The following is a 13717-nucleotide window of genomic DNA, read 5'->3' on the forward strand; positions in this document are numbered from 1 at the left end:
TAAGAAACTGTTTTCATCTGCCAGCTTGGTGAACACTGCATGCCTCTTGGGCCATCATACCCACTCTCTTTGGGACACGGTTGCGCAGGTGCTGCCTAACTGCCCGGAGGAGGCCCAGGTATTTCTTTCCCAGGTGATTGCACAGAAGTTCACCATACTTTGTGGGCTAGACACCGCCGACTCACTGGGCAGGTCGATTTCCACGATGGTGGTGCTTTGGCGCCTTGCCTGGTTGAGGACAACTGGCTTTTTCAGGAGATGTCCAGAACACTCTGATGGACATGCCCTTTGATGGCATTCGCCTTTTTGGCTATAAGGCAGATAGTGCGTTGGAGCACTTCAAGGATTCCCGGGCTACGGCCAAGTCCTTGGGCCTGTCGTCCGCTCGGCCTCCTCTGCCTTCTGCTTTTTGTTCCTTTCGTGGCCACGGAAGGGGCACCCCACAGCGTTCGCAGAGCCACAGACCACAGCAGCAACAACCTCAGCGTGGTCGCGGACATTGGAACCGTCGAGGCAGTTCAGGGGGCCAACGGGCGGATCAGTCCACTTCCACTCCCGCAGCATCCACTTCAAAGCCTTACTAGTCTGACTTTTCCGGCCGCTCAGACACCAGTGGGTGGACGAATACGCCATCATCTCCGCCACTGGTGCAACATCACTTCGGACAAGTGGGTGCTGCAAATTGTCCGAAGGGGCTACTCCCTCCCCTTCGAGACAACCCCTCCAGCCATGTCACCTGCGCACCACCGTGGGATCACTTGGCGCTTCTCCAGCAGGAAGTTGCGGTCCTCTTGGCCAAGGGGGCCATCGAGCACGTTCTGACGCCAGAAGTAGGTTGTGGTTGTTATGCCCACTACTTTCTGGTTCCAAAGAAGGACAAGGGCCTGCGTCCTATCTTAGTCATTCGGAACATCAATCGCTTACTCCGAAAGGAGAAGTTCAAGATGCTCACGCTTGCTCAGGTCTTGTATGCCCTAGACCCGCAAGACTGGATGGTGGCGTTGGACTTGCAGGACGCCTATTTTCATATTCCCGTCCTGCCTGCCCACAGGCGCTACCTGCTATTCACGTTGGCCACGAGCACTTTCAGTTCACCATGCTCCCCTTTGGCCTTACCAGCCCCCTTCGGGTGTTCACGAAAGTGATGGCAGTGGTAGCAGCTCATCTGCGCAGATCAGGGGCTTCAGTCTTTCCCTATCTCGATGACTGGCTGTTGAAGGCGGGCTTGCCCCAGGCAGTTGTCTCCCACCTCTAGACTACAGCCAACCTGCATTTGCTGGGGTTCTCCATCAACGTGCCGAAGTCGCACCTGATTTCCTCACAGAAGCTCCTTTTCATCTAGCGGCTCTGGACTCGGCGCAGTTTCGGGTTTATCCTCCCGAGCAGCGAGTCCGGGACATTCAGGCTATGATTACAATATTTCAGCCTCTCTCCCCGGTTTCGGTCAGGATGACCCTTCGACTACTGGGTCTGATGGCCTCCTGCATCCTGCTGGTGGATCATGCCAGATGGTATATGCAGGCTCTGCAGTGGGACCTGAAGTTCCAGTGGGCACAGCATCAGGGCAACCTGTCCGATCACGTCCAGATCTCGGAGGGCACTGCACGACAATTGCAGTAGTGGTTCACCAATCGCGTTTGGGTCAATTGCCGATCCCTCTGCCTTCCCCAGCCAGAACATACAGTTGTGACGGATGCGTCACTTCTGGGATGGGGCAGCCACATGGGGGAGGCGGAGATCAGAGGCCTCTGGTCTCTGGCGGAGTTCAAGCTCCACATCAACCTTCTGGAGCTTCGGGCGATCCGACTTGCACTGAAGGCATGCCTTCCTTCTGTCATGGGGAGAGTAGTGCAGGTGTTCACAGACAACACCACCGCCATGTGGTACTGCAACAAACAGGGTGGGGTGGGGTCGTGGACCCTTTGCCAAGAGGCTCTGCGCCTCTGGGCTTGGCTGGAAATTCAGGGCATGTCCCTGGTGGTTCAACACCTGGCAGGTTCTTTGAACGCCAGGGCGGACAAACTCAGCCGCCGGTGTACGATGGATCACGAATGGCGTCTGAACTCGGACGTGGAGCAAGGTCTCTTTCAGCAATGGGGAGAACCTTGGTTAGATCTATTCGCCACTGAAGAGAATGCGCAATGTCATCAGTTCTTTCGCGTTGGAATTTCCAAGGCTGATGAAGGCTGATAGCCAGAAACCGGTCCTTGGATGCTTGATTCCGGTCTGGGAAAGACATGGCTTGGTAGTTCGGACTGGACTGTTCCCATGAGGCACAAGGTCAGAGCTGATTTGCATATAGCCAGTGTCTAACCCAGGGTGGTGTGGAGTGCAAAAAAACGATGGATTTAGGCCCAGATCCTTGTACTGGGGTGAATGTATGACATTGTTCTACATTCTGTCCATCAAATGTGTTTTTTGCAATTTTCACCCCGAGTGGGCTGGGTATGCTCAGACGTGAGTCCCAGGCTCTCCACACCACTGGAGTTGAGCTATCCAGGCTGATGAAGGCTGATAGCCAGAAACCGGTCCTTGGATGCTTGATTCCTGTCTGGGAAAGACATGGCTTGGTAGTTCGGACTGGACTGTTCCCATGAGGCACAGGGTCAGAGCTGATTTGCATATAGCCAGTGTCTAACCCAGGGTGGTGTGGAGTGCAAAAAAACGATGGATTTAGGCCCAGATCCTTGTACTGGGGTGAATGTATGACATTGTTCTACATTCTGTCCATCAAATGTGTTTTTTGCAATTTTCACCCCGAGTGGGCTGGGTATGCTCAGACGTGAGTCCCAGGCTCTCCACACCACTGGAGTCAAGCTATCCAGGCTGATGAAGGCTGATAGCCAGAAACCGGTCCTTGGATGCTTGATTCCGGTCTGGGAAAGACATGGCTTGGTAGTTCGGACTGGACTGTTCCCATGAGGCACAGGGTCAGAGCTGATTTGCATATAACCAGTGTCTAACCCAGGGTGGTGTGGAGTGCAAAAAAACGATGGATTTAGGCCCAGATCCTTGTACTGGGGTGAATGTATGACATTGTTCTACATTCTGTCCATCAAATGTGTTTTTTGCAATTTTCACCCCGAGTGGGCTGGGTATGCTCAGACGTGAGTCCCAGGCTCTCCACACCACTGGAGTCAAGCTATCCAGGCTGATGAAGGCTGATAGCCAGAAACCGGTCCTTGGATGCTTGATTCCGGTCTGGGAAAGACATGGCTTGGTAGTTCGGACTGGACTGTTCCCATGAGGCACAGGGTCAGAGCTGATTTGCATATAGACAGTGTCTAACCCAGGGTGGTGTGGAGTGCAAAAAAACGATGGATTTAGGCCCAGATCCTTGTACTGGGGTGAATGTATGACATTGTTCTACATTCTGTCCATCAAATGTGTTTTTTGCAATTTTCACCCCGAGTGGGCTGGGAATGCTCAGACGTGAGTCCCAGGCTCTCCACACCACTGGAGTCAAGCTATCCAGGCTGATGAAGGCTGATAGCCAGAAACCGGTCCTTGGATGCTTGATTCCGGTCTGGGAAAGACATGGCTTGGTAGTTCGGACTGGACTGTTCCCATGAGGCACAGGGTCAGAGCTGATTTGCATATAGCCAGTGTCTAACCCAGGGTGGTGTGGAGTGCAAAAAACGATGGATTTAGGCCCAGATCCTTGTACTGGGGTGAATGTATGACATTGTTCTACATTCTGTCCATCAAATATGTTTTTGGGAATTTCCAAGGCGGCACCCGTCTGCCTCTTTGAGAGGATCTTCTGTCGCAGCAGCAGGGGACGGTCTTCCACCCGAACCTGTCCAGTCTCCACCTCCTTGCGTGGAGATTGAGCGGCGGCAGTTGAGGTCTTTCGACCTGCCTCCCAAAGTCTGTAATGTTATCTTGGCAGCCAAGCGTCCCTCCACTAAGAAGGTATACGCCTGCAGGTGGAATAAGTTTGTGGCATGGGGCACAGTAAAGGCTGTGGATCCCCTTTCTGCCCCTCTTTCAGAGGTTCTTCTTTTTCTTCTCTCTTTGGCCCAGCAGGGCTCTGTTCCGGGCACTTTCAAGGGCTATCTCTCGACCATTTCCGCCTTTTTAAGGCTTCCAGATCAGCCTTCCCTTTTCAAGTCCCCTGTTGTAAATAGATTCTTGAAAGGCATCGCGCACATGTTTCCTCCTGTTCCTTTCATGATGCCTCAGTGGGACTTGAATCTAGTTCTTACTTTTCTGATGTGTGCTCCCGTTGAGCCACTTCACAATTGCCCTCTTCATCTCCTCACTCTAAAGACTGCTTTCCTGGTTGCCAACAACTCTGCCAGAAGAGTGAGTGAGCTCCAGGCTCTTTCTTCTAAGCCTCCTTTACTCTCTGTCCATCCGGGCAAAGTTGTTCTAAGGACTCGTCCTTCTTTTCAGCCAAAGGTTGTCACTGCCTTTCACATCAGGCAGACCATCATTTTGCCCACCTTCTTTCCACCTATGCATCCCTCAAACGAGGAAGAGAGGCTCCACTGTCTGGACCCAAAACGTGCGCTCTCTTTCTATCTGGACCGCACACAACAGTTCCGGGTGGATGACCAGCTTTTTGTTGGCTACGTGGGTGCCAAGAAAGGTCGGGCTGAGCACACGCGGACCATCTTTCGGTGGGTCATTCTGTGCATAAAGGCTTGTTACTCCATGGCTAAACATGAGCCTCTGGTGGGGTTGCGTGCCCACTCTACCATGGCGATGGCAGCGACTTCTGCTCTGGGACGGGGTGTGCCCTTTCATGACATCTGTCAGGCAGCTACGTGGGCCTCGCTGCACACTTTTACCAAGCACTACTGCCTAGTCTGCCAAGTACGAAGAGACGGCTTCTTTGGCTGTTCTGTTCTCCAGGACTTTCTGGGGTGATCTTGGTTCGCAGACCCACCACAGGGGTTGGTATTGCTGGGGTATCTATTCTAAGGTAAGGAATCTATCACTACGTGTTTCCATCAGATGCATAAGTTACTTACCTTTGGTAACGATATATCTGTAAGAAACATTAGTAGTGATAGATTCCTTACCGCCCTACCCATCTTCCCTGGTCTGCAAACTGATTTCTAGGGTTAAGGTCATCCTTTCAGGGCCCTAGCTTCATGGCACCAGTGGTCAGTTTCTTGCATGGCTCTGCGTTCCTGGCGCGGAAAGTCGTGTATTGGCGTGTCTAAGTAGCTCTGGCGACATCATCCCGGCGCCAACAAAGCATGCGGAGCTGCACGACGACGCCTACCGGCGAGCAGGGGTACTGCTGACGAAAAAACTTTCCAGATCTAGTCTGACACCTGGGGGTAATTCTAAGGTAAGGAATCTATCACTACTAATGTTTCTTACAGATATATCGTTAAGTAAGTAATGTGCTTTTAGCAGCGCCTGTTCCCCTATTTACATGAGCTCCTTAGAAAAAAAAAAGAATGTCTTTTTTCAGGCTAAATACGTTTCTTTTAATCCAATGGCATACATGGCATTCTATGATGTTGCATTGACTTTTCTAGTTGTTGCCCAGTTGGAAATGGAGAGAGATGTAATTTGGAAATTCGCAAGTTACTATAGGATGTTTGCCAATGGGAGAATGCAAATTTTGATAAGTAAGGTTGCAAGAAAGCCCCCCTGAGGAATACCACGCTATCTTTCTTACTGAAGATTCCTCTCTTCCAATGTTCACTTCTGTTATAAAGGGAAAAGCAGATTCATGTTAAGGCTGCACCTGAAAACCCAGCTCTTTGTTTGAGCCTTTCAAGAGGATATTCGGGTTCCTAGTATTATAAATTGTAGAGACACCAAAATATACTTAAGCAGCTTCCCATTTTTCATCCAAGATGAGGACAGATACTGAAACCTGATTGCAGTTTGTGAAGGAGGAGTGGGTATTTAGCAACCTCTTTTCCCACTGGTTTACAAATAAAAGGTAGATTGGGGATTGGTCACAAGACTCAAAGAACAGCTGAATTTGCTGTGGTTTTTTTTCTTTCTTTTAAAAAGGAGTGATTGATTTTATGTTTACATTGATCAAGAAAAGATGCCTTAGAGAGGGATTGTATATGTCAAGCTTGTGATGCTGGCCACAAGAAGAGGGAAAATTGCTTCAAGTGGATTGCAGGTTATGATTCAAACTTCACGTAAGGTTCTGAAGATTTTCCTACAGGAGTCATCACATGGTTGATACTCATCTGATTGAAGGAAAAGAGGGAGGTCTGTAGGAGTCAGTAGTTTGCATTAAGTTAAAATGATGTTGAGGTTACACAATATTGTGTTTGAAATTTTTGTCTTGAAGGTCTTAAGAAAGTCCTTGCAATGCTGAGCAGAATGACATCTGGACTGATGAGCGCTTGACAGATGTTGAACAGGTAACTAACACACAAAAGAGGCCCTGAGGCGATTTATAGACCAGCAGGGGACAACTTCCCTTTACCGTAAACAAAAACCACGAATAGGGCCCCTGGGCTTGAGTAATATGGAAGAGTGCTGGAGTCTGCCTTTTACAGAACGGGTTCTCTCACCCACCCATAGGTGGCATGCTTCATCATAGGGTAACCTCCTCGCATTGCAAACCTGGTCACAATGCGGGCAACAAACCCCTCACTGAGAGGGAGGAGCAAAGCCTGTAGATGAGCAGGGTGTGGTGGAGTAGAAAAGAAAGGAAGTGTATGTGAGATAAAACTAACTTTATAGGGGCGTTCGAAAGTCAAGATTAAAAGAAAACCTATGACAGGAGGTTATTCAACCTGTCATAGAACAGTGAAGGTCGACATGTTCCAACCTCATACCCTCCAAAGAGGTCTGACGGCTTTCTTCAGGACCAAAGTGAGAGATGGGTAGTATAGCAAATACAACGTGGTGTCCCAACAAAGGTCATTGTGGAGATAGTTTGGGATACAAAACTGTCATCTCACACATCATTAGTATATGAAACCATAATGTGTATGTATACAGTTCATGCTTACCCGCAAGGTCAGGTAATCGGTATCACCTTAACCTCAGTGCAAACTCGAGGGGGGCATCAAAGTCCTATAAACAGAAGGACGAGTGGGAACTCAATTGTAAAACAACCTCTGTGTAAAGCAGCACAGCCTAAACAATTGACTCCAGTTGTGAGAGGAAGTGGAACATTGTATTGGTGATACCCATGGTATTTATTTATTTATTTATTTATTTATTAAAAGTTTTGTATAGTGCTAGCTGGACCCGAAGGTATCAGAGCGCTTCACATCATGCACAAGAGTATGCCTTATTAGCGAGGGAAGATTGATAACTGGAACACTCAAGGGGCTTTCAAATAACAAAGTACATACAGATCATAGTGATTACATGAGATGGTGGTAATATGAGCATCTCTTACAGTTCAGGTGGCTTCCAGGAAGAGGGCTTTGAGTAAAGTCTTGAATTTTGGGAAGTGGGCGGTCATTCTGATGTGAGGAGGGATGGCGTTCCAAATCCTGGATGCACTGCCTGCAAAGCATTTGCTTAAAGTTTTGTGTTTCCGCGGTTTCAATGGAATGAGAAGAAGTGAGTTGGAACTTCTGAGGGTCCTGGACTGGCCAGCCCTTTAGAGTTTGGCAGCCAAGTATTCCGGTTTGCCTGTGTGGAGGGCTTTGTGTGTAAGGCATGCTGTTCGAAAGTTGGCTCGTTGTTCAATAGGGAGCCATTTCAGGTCTTTGAGCGCAGGAGAAATGTGTTCGAATTTCTTGGTTCCTGTGACCATTCTGGCAGTGGCATTGAGGGTGGTTTTCAAGGGTCTTAGGTGTGATTTGGCTGAACCGGTCAGGGCTGCGATACCATAGTCAATTCTGGAGAGCACCAGTGCTTGAGCGGCCTGTTGAAGGTCCTTGGGAGGAAGGAATGGTTTTATTTTGTAAAGAAGTTTCAGATTGAGGAAAGCGCTTTTGGCGGAGTTAGCGATGTGTTTTTTCATGTTTAGTTTCGGGTCTAAGGTGATACCTAGGGATTTGACTGAGTCTTTTGGCTTAAGGGTGCCATTGAGGGCGTCAATGGCTTAGCCATTCTTCAATTTGTTTTTTTTGTCTCTGTTGGAGATGAGAAGGACTTCAGTTTTTTCTTGGTTAAGCTTTAAGTGGTTTTGTGAGAGCCATTGTTGAACGTCTTTGAGCTTGTCGTTGAGTTTGAGGATGTCATCCATACAGGTGGTTTCCAGATAGAGTTGTGTGTCATCAGCGTAGAGGTGGAAGGGGATGTTGGAATTCCTGAGTATTGAGGTAAGGGGTTCCATGTAGATATTGAAGAGTTGAGGAGAGAGAACTGACCCTTGAGGGACTCCTCTGCTGACGGGAAGGGTGTCAGATTCAAAGTTTTTGATTTTTACTCTTTGGGAGCGATTGTGTAAAAAGGAGGAGAACCAGTTCAGAACCGTCAAATCCAGGCCTGCTCTTTCTTGAAGGACTTTTAAGAGCAGTGAGTGATCGACAGTATCGAATGCGGCCGAAAGGTCTAGAAGAATGAGAAGGCAACATTGGTCGGAGTCCAGCGATTTGTGTAAATCGTCTATGATGTTAAGGATGGCAGTTTCAGTGCTGCATCCTTTTCTGAAACCCGATTGGTGGGGGTCAAGGAGCTTGATGTTCTCTAAGTGTTGGGTTAGCTGTGGGAGAACACATTTTTCTAGTGTTTTTGATAACAGAGGGAGGTTTGACACGGGTCTGAAGTTGTTCATGTCTTCTGAGTCCAACCCTGTTTTTTTTAGTAGCGGCATTACTTGGCCTACCTTGAGGCAGTCTGGGATAATTCCCGTGCTCAGCGAACTGTTGATGATTTTGCACCAAATTGGGGCTAGGGAGTGTTTCAGAGCTTTGGTCAGGTTTATAGGAAGCAGATCCAGGGAGTGGGAAGATGGTTTGGCGTTGGAGATCAGGGTGACGATCTCTGATTCCTGAATCGGCGTGAAGACGGACCATTGGGTAGGTGGGAACAATGAGGTGCTGTCAGACAGTTCTGGTGTATTGGACCCTCTAGGAAAAGAAGGGTTTGTGCTAAGAGAGAGGTCAATCTTGACGATTTTTTTGTTAAAAAAGTTGGCGAAGTTGTCGCATTGGTTTTTAGAGGACACTGAAACGGATTTGATGGGTTTGGATGTTTGACTTCTGATGATGTTGAAGAGCTCTTTGGGGCGGTTTTTAGCGTTTTCAAGAGCGGAGCAGAAGAAGGAAGATTTTTTATCCTTGATGAGATTGTTGTAGTTTCTGCGAGCCGACTTGAGTTGTTCGCGTTGAAGAGAGGATGGGTTGGACCTCCAGGTTCTTTCAAGGGATCTGAGAAGTCTTCTTTCGTCATTTATGTCCGTGGTGAACCATGATCTCGATGGAATGTTTCTGTTTTTTTTAGTTTCGGGGGCGCCAGGCGATCGAGGGTGGTCGTCATGTTAGAGTAGTAGAGAGAGGTCAGGTCGGTGGTTGAGAGGTGCTCCGTTGAGTTCGGGAGGAGAGTGTTCTAGGGTGGTCTGAGGGATTTGGGCAATATTCCTTATCCATTTGGGCAGAGCTTGTTTTATGAGTTGGGATGGCGCTGGTTGGTTGATGCGGAAAAGAATTAGGTGGTGATCTGACCAGTCAACTGGAATGAAGTAGTCGATGGTGATTGTGTGATTGTCCGCAATGATTGCGTCAAGTATCGCTCCTCTGTAATGGGTTTCTTCAGAGCAGTGTTGTGTCAGGTCGTTTTCTATCAGGAGGTTGTTGAGGGATTGAATGAGCGGGTTATTAGTGTCGTTCCATCTAATGTTGAGATCGCCCAGGATTATGTTATTGGCGTTGTTGAGGGCGCAAAGGGTGATTAGGTCAGATAGTTGCATTTCGAATTCCTTTGAGTTGCCTGGAGGGTGATAGAGGAGATGGCAGAGTGTTAGGCTCTTTACGTCAGATTTGATGCTAATAGAGAGGCATTCGAAGGAGCTGTATAGGTAGGGTGCGATTTCCGTGATGTCGAGGTTGGTCTTGTGAATGATAGCTACACCTCCACCTCTCTGTTTATGTCGGTCTTTGTGGGTGATTGAAAATCCTGGTGGAACAAGCATGTCGATGATGGGGGCTGATAAGGAGTTGAGCCAGGTTTCTGTGATGAAGGCTACGTCGATGTCGTGTGAGAGGATGGATTCAGCTAATTCAGTTGCGTGTTTGGAGGCGGATCTGCTGTTAATGAGCATACATCTGATGTTGGGTTGTTCGCTGGGTGGCGTCTTGTTGGGAAGGGCTCTGGTCAGCGGGGTTAGGTGTGTCGGGGGTCTAGGGAATCTGATGGGAGGATGTTCCCTGCCCACTCCTGTAATAACTTGGATAGAGGATTTGGGTGAAGAGAATAGTCTAATGGGAGGATGTTCCCTACCCACTCCTGTAATAACTTGAAAGGAGGATTTGGGTGATGGGAATAGTCTGGGGACCAGAGTCAGGGTGGGAGGGAACTCTCTCTGTGTCTGCTGAGAGGTGCTCAAGTTAGGGGTCGTGAGGTCGGCGTAGGAGGAGGCGAGAGTGGACGCTTCCTGAGTGGAGAGGGAGGGTTTTGCTCTACTCGGTCTGTCAGTTCGCTTCTCTGCCTCTGGTAAAGGGACGTGTGGAAGCAATCTGGTGGAGGTGGGGGACGGAATGGGAGGAGGAGAATTGGGCAGACTGGGAAGGGCATGGGTAAGGTGGTGAGCATGGTGTAGGGTGGGCACTTCGATTTCGGTTAGGGAAGAAAGGGTATCGTCCATGCCTCGGATCAGCTTTTCGAGCTGAGCTTCCAGAAGGGAGAGGCGTTGCGATATATTGATAGCGTGAGTAGAAGGGGGGAGGAGGGTGGTGTTCTGTGTTGGGGGTGTGAGGGCGCATGAGGCGGAAAGGTTGTTAAATAACGGAGGGCGTGGGAGAATAGTAGTCGGCTCGGCATGAGGGGTTTGTGCGGGGAGTCCTGCGAGGGGAAGATTTTAAGGGGGGTAGGGGTGAGAGGAGGCGTACTTTCTAGATGGGAGGAAGTTTGCGGTGTGGGGGGTTTGGAGAGTGGGCCAAGTAGCCATTGGGGAGGGGAATGAGAGTGGGGTTCTTCTCGAGTGGTCTGAGTGTCATTGTTGGTGAAGTGGGTGAAGCGGTAGTGGGGGGATTCTCCAGTTGTGGGTGGGAATAGGGCTCAATTCTAGAGTGAGGTTTATGATTGGAGGAGGGGAGGGAGTGGGCGGTGGGAGGGGTAAGTTCTGGTAGCGGGGTGACGATGGGCAGGTTTTGGGACTGTTGTGGGAGGAGAGGGGGGGGGGATCTCTTGTAATGTGTTGAGTCTGGGTGGAGGGAGGGTAGGGTTGTGCGGCGATAGGCAAATTCCTGGTGGAGGACGGTTGGTGCAGGTTGGCAATCATAGGCGGGTGGGTGGGATGAGGGGGGTGCTCGCACTGGGTCCTGTGGCTAGTTCGGGGATGGAGTTTGGCCTGATAGGCGGTCCGAGCTTGAGGCAACGTAGGAGCGGAGGTCCTCTTTAGCGTGAGGAAAAGGGAGTCGAAGAACTCGAGGTTCTCATTTTTAGCTTGAATCAATATGGTGCCATTATTAAAAATGGTTGTGGAAATGGAGCCGGTCAAGGACTGGTGATTTTGCAGAGAGATGGTAAGTTTGCGGCTGAGTGTTGTGATGGTAGTTTTGGCGACTCGGAGGTGGGTGTTAAGGCTGTTGATCCAGTGGTCCGGTCTGACTGTGTAAAAGATGAGGTCCATTTTTATCTGGCCTCTAGAAGAGCAGTGGTACGTGTCTACGATAAGTGTTTCAGGGACTTGTCTGATAGTTTTCAGTTTTAGGAGTTTTTTAGCTTTGGTCAAAAGTCTATGGGGGTAGGAAATGGCGAAAGAGTTATGTCCATGTGGAGTTAGGTAATTTGTGGTAGGGCAAGGGTGGTCGTAGGAGTGTATGGATGGGGGCATCTTGGAGCGGTTGAGGAGAGGATAGAGGAGAGGAGAGGGAGTATCCAAAATACGTGAGGAGTCGCAAAATGCGAAACAGGGGGCGGAGGATCTAGGCAAGGGGACCGGGCGAAGGTGCTGTGTTCTTTAAGTCGTGGCGGGGTAGTTTGTAGTCTAGGAAACAGTAAGGCAGGGGCCTGCACGATAGTGAGGACTGAGATGTCGGCAGGGGGGACAGGCTGCCTAAGGGGGTGTAGAGGGTGATGGGCTTTGTAATGGGGGTGAATGTGCTGCAGACGGCTAAATAGTAAAAGGACAGCTTGGAGAACTGAGGCACTTCCCTTTTGCCTGGGATAGTGTTGCTAAGTTGGTGAATGCAGGTGGTGGTAGTCTCAACCTCACCTGTTGTTAATTGCTCTTGAAGGTATGCCAGAGGGTGGTGGACTGCTCCAATCCTTCTGCTAGGGAGATCCAGAGAGAGGGCGACTTATGTTACTACAGTTAGTCGAAGTTGGAGGCCATTTTAGGGTCAGGCGGCCCTAGGTCGAGAAAGGAGAGAGTGTTTATCTCCCCCGGAGAATTTCTTGGTCAGGTCGCCTAGTTTATAACTCTGGGGGATCAGGTACAAGTCGGCGAGTTGAAAGTGGAAGTTGCTCAATTCAGGTCCTTTAGAGCGCCGAAATTGCCGGTACTATGGGTGGATGGCGGCCATCTTGGGGACAGGCGTCCCGAGTTTGTTTGAGCAGGACGGAGGACGGGTGAAACTTTCGACAGAATATTGTGGAATCAGAGGAAGACGCTATGGCAGGAGCGGTCTCCTCATAACAGAAGAATGTCTACTGCAGATTGTAGCGAGATGCCGTCCTTCGCGGTTCCTTTGCTCCTTCCGAGTTTCCGGGACCAGCACAGGGCTTCTGCCGCATTCGGTAAGAGGAGGCTGGTAGTGCAAGTGTTATTCGGGAGCAACGGGTAGGAAGGGATTTGTGATCCGGTGAGGTCTGATAGCCTGCTAGATCGGTTAGGGAACTCCTGATAGGTCGGTTTGGGAACCACTCGGGAAGTGTCTTCTCTGTGCGGAGCACCACCTTAAGAGCCGAGCCGTGGGGGGGGCTCCGGGGGTTACTCCGGTTCGTCTGGTTTTAAGCTGATTGTACTCCTACTTTAGTCGGGAGTTGCGGGGAGGGGCGCTCCGGGTTCAACGGGGCCCGCCGGTCGGCTCACCTGCGGCAGTCCGAATTCTCGATGAGGGTTCTGGAGGCTCCCTCGTCGCGACTCTCTGGTCAGCTTCTTCCTGCTGACAATGGAGTAGATAGCTTGCGGGGCTCGTCCAAGGAGGGGTCCGGGGGGGTCGCTTTGGGTCGGGAAATGCACTTTTGTGATCCCTCTTCCCCAGAGCTCATCCCATCAGCTCTCTCCTGTCGGCCATCTTGGTCATCTTGTTGATATGGTAGTATCTTGAAAAGCTGTTGGTAAATACAAGGGTATGAGTATTGGAATGTATGCTCACAGTAACCAGGAATAAATGAAATCAATGCGTGCGCCACTGTATAAAAACATTATATGGCATTGTAATGGGACCAGAGGAGTCCAAAGTGTTTGTATAAAAACTGGAGGTGGAAAAGCCCAAAATTGCAGGACCGGCCATGCGTGTAAATGAAGATATTCTTGCATGTTTCGGCCATTAATGTGGAGTCTAAAGCAAACCAACTCTCATCGCTTTTGTACCCCATGGGACGTTCAAGGGGAGAGCGGAAAGTGTGGCTATGTGGTCAGGGAAGCCGCACGTGGGACTTAAAACTGATGGCATTTCATATAGAAGATACCGCTAACGTGCGATCTAAGGCAGAC

Source organism: Lissotriton helveticus, chromosome 3_1 (assembly GCF_964261635.1).
Source record: "Lissotriton helveticus chromosome 3_1, aLisHel1.1, whole genome shotgun sequence".
NCBI classification, from domain to species: Eukaryota; Metazoa; Chordata; class Amphibia; order Caudata; family Salamandridae; genus Lissotriton; species Lissotriton helveticus.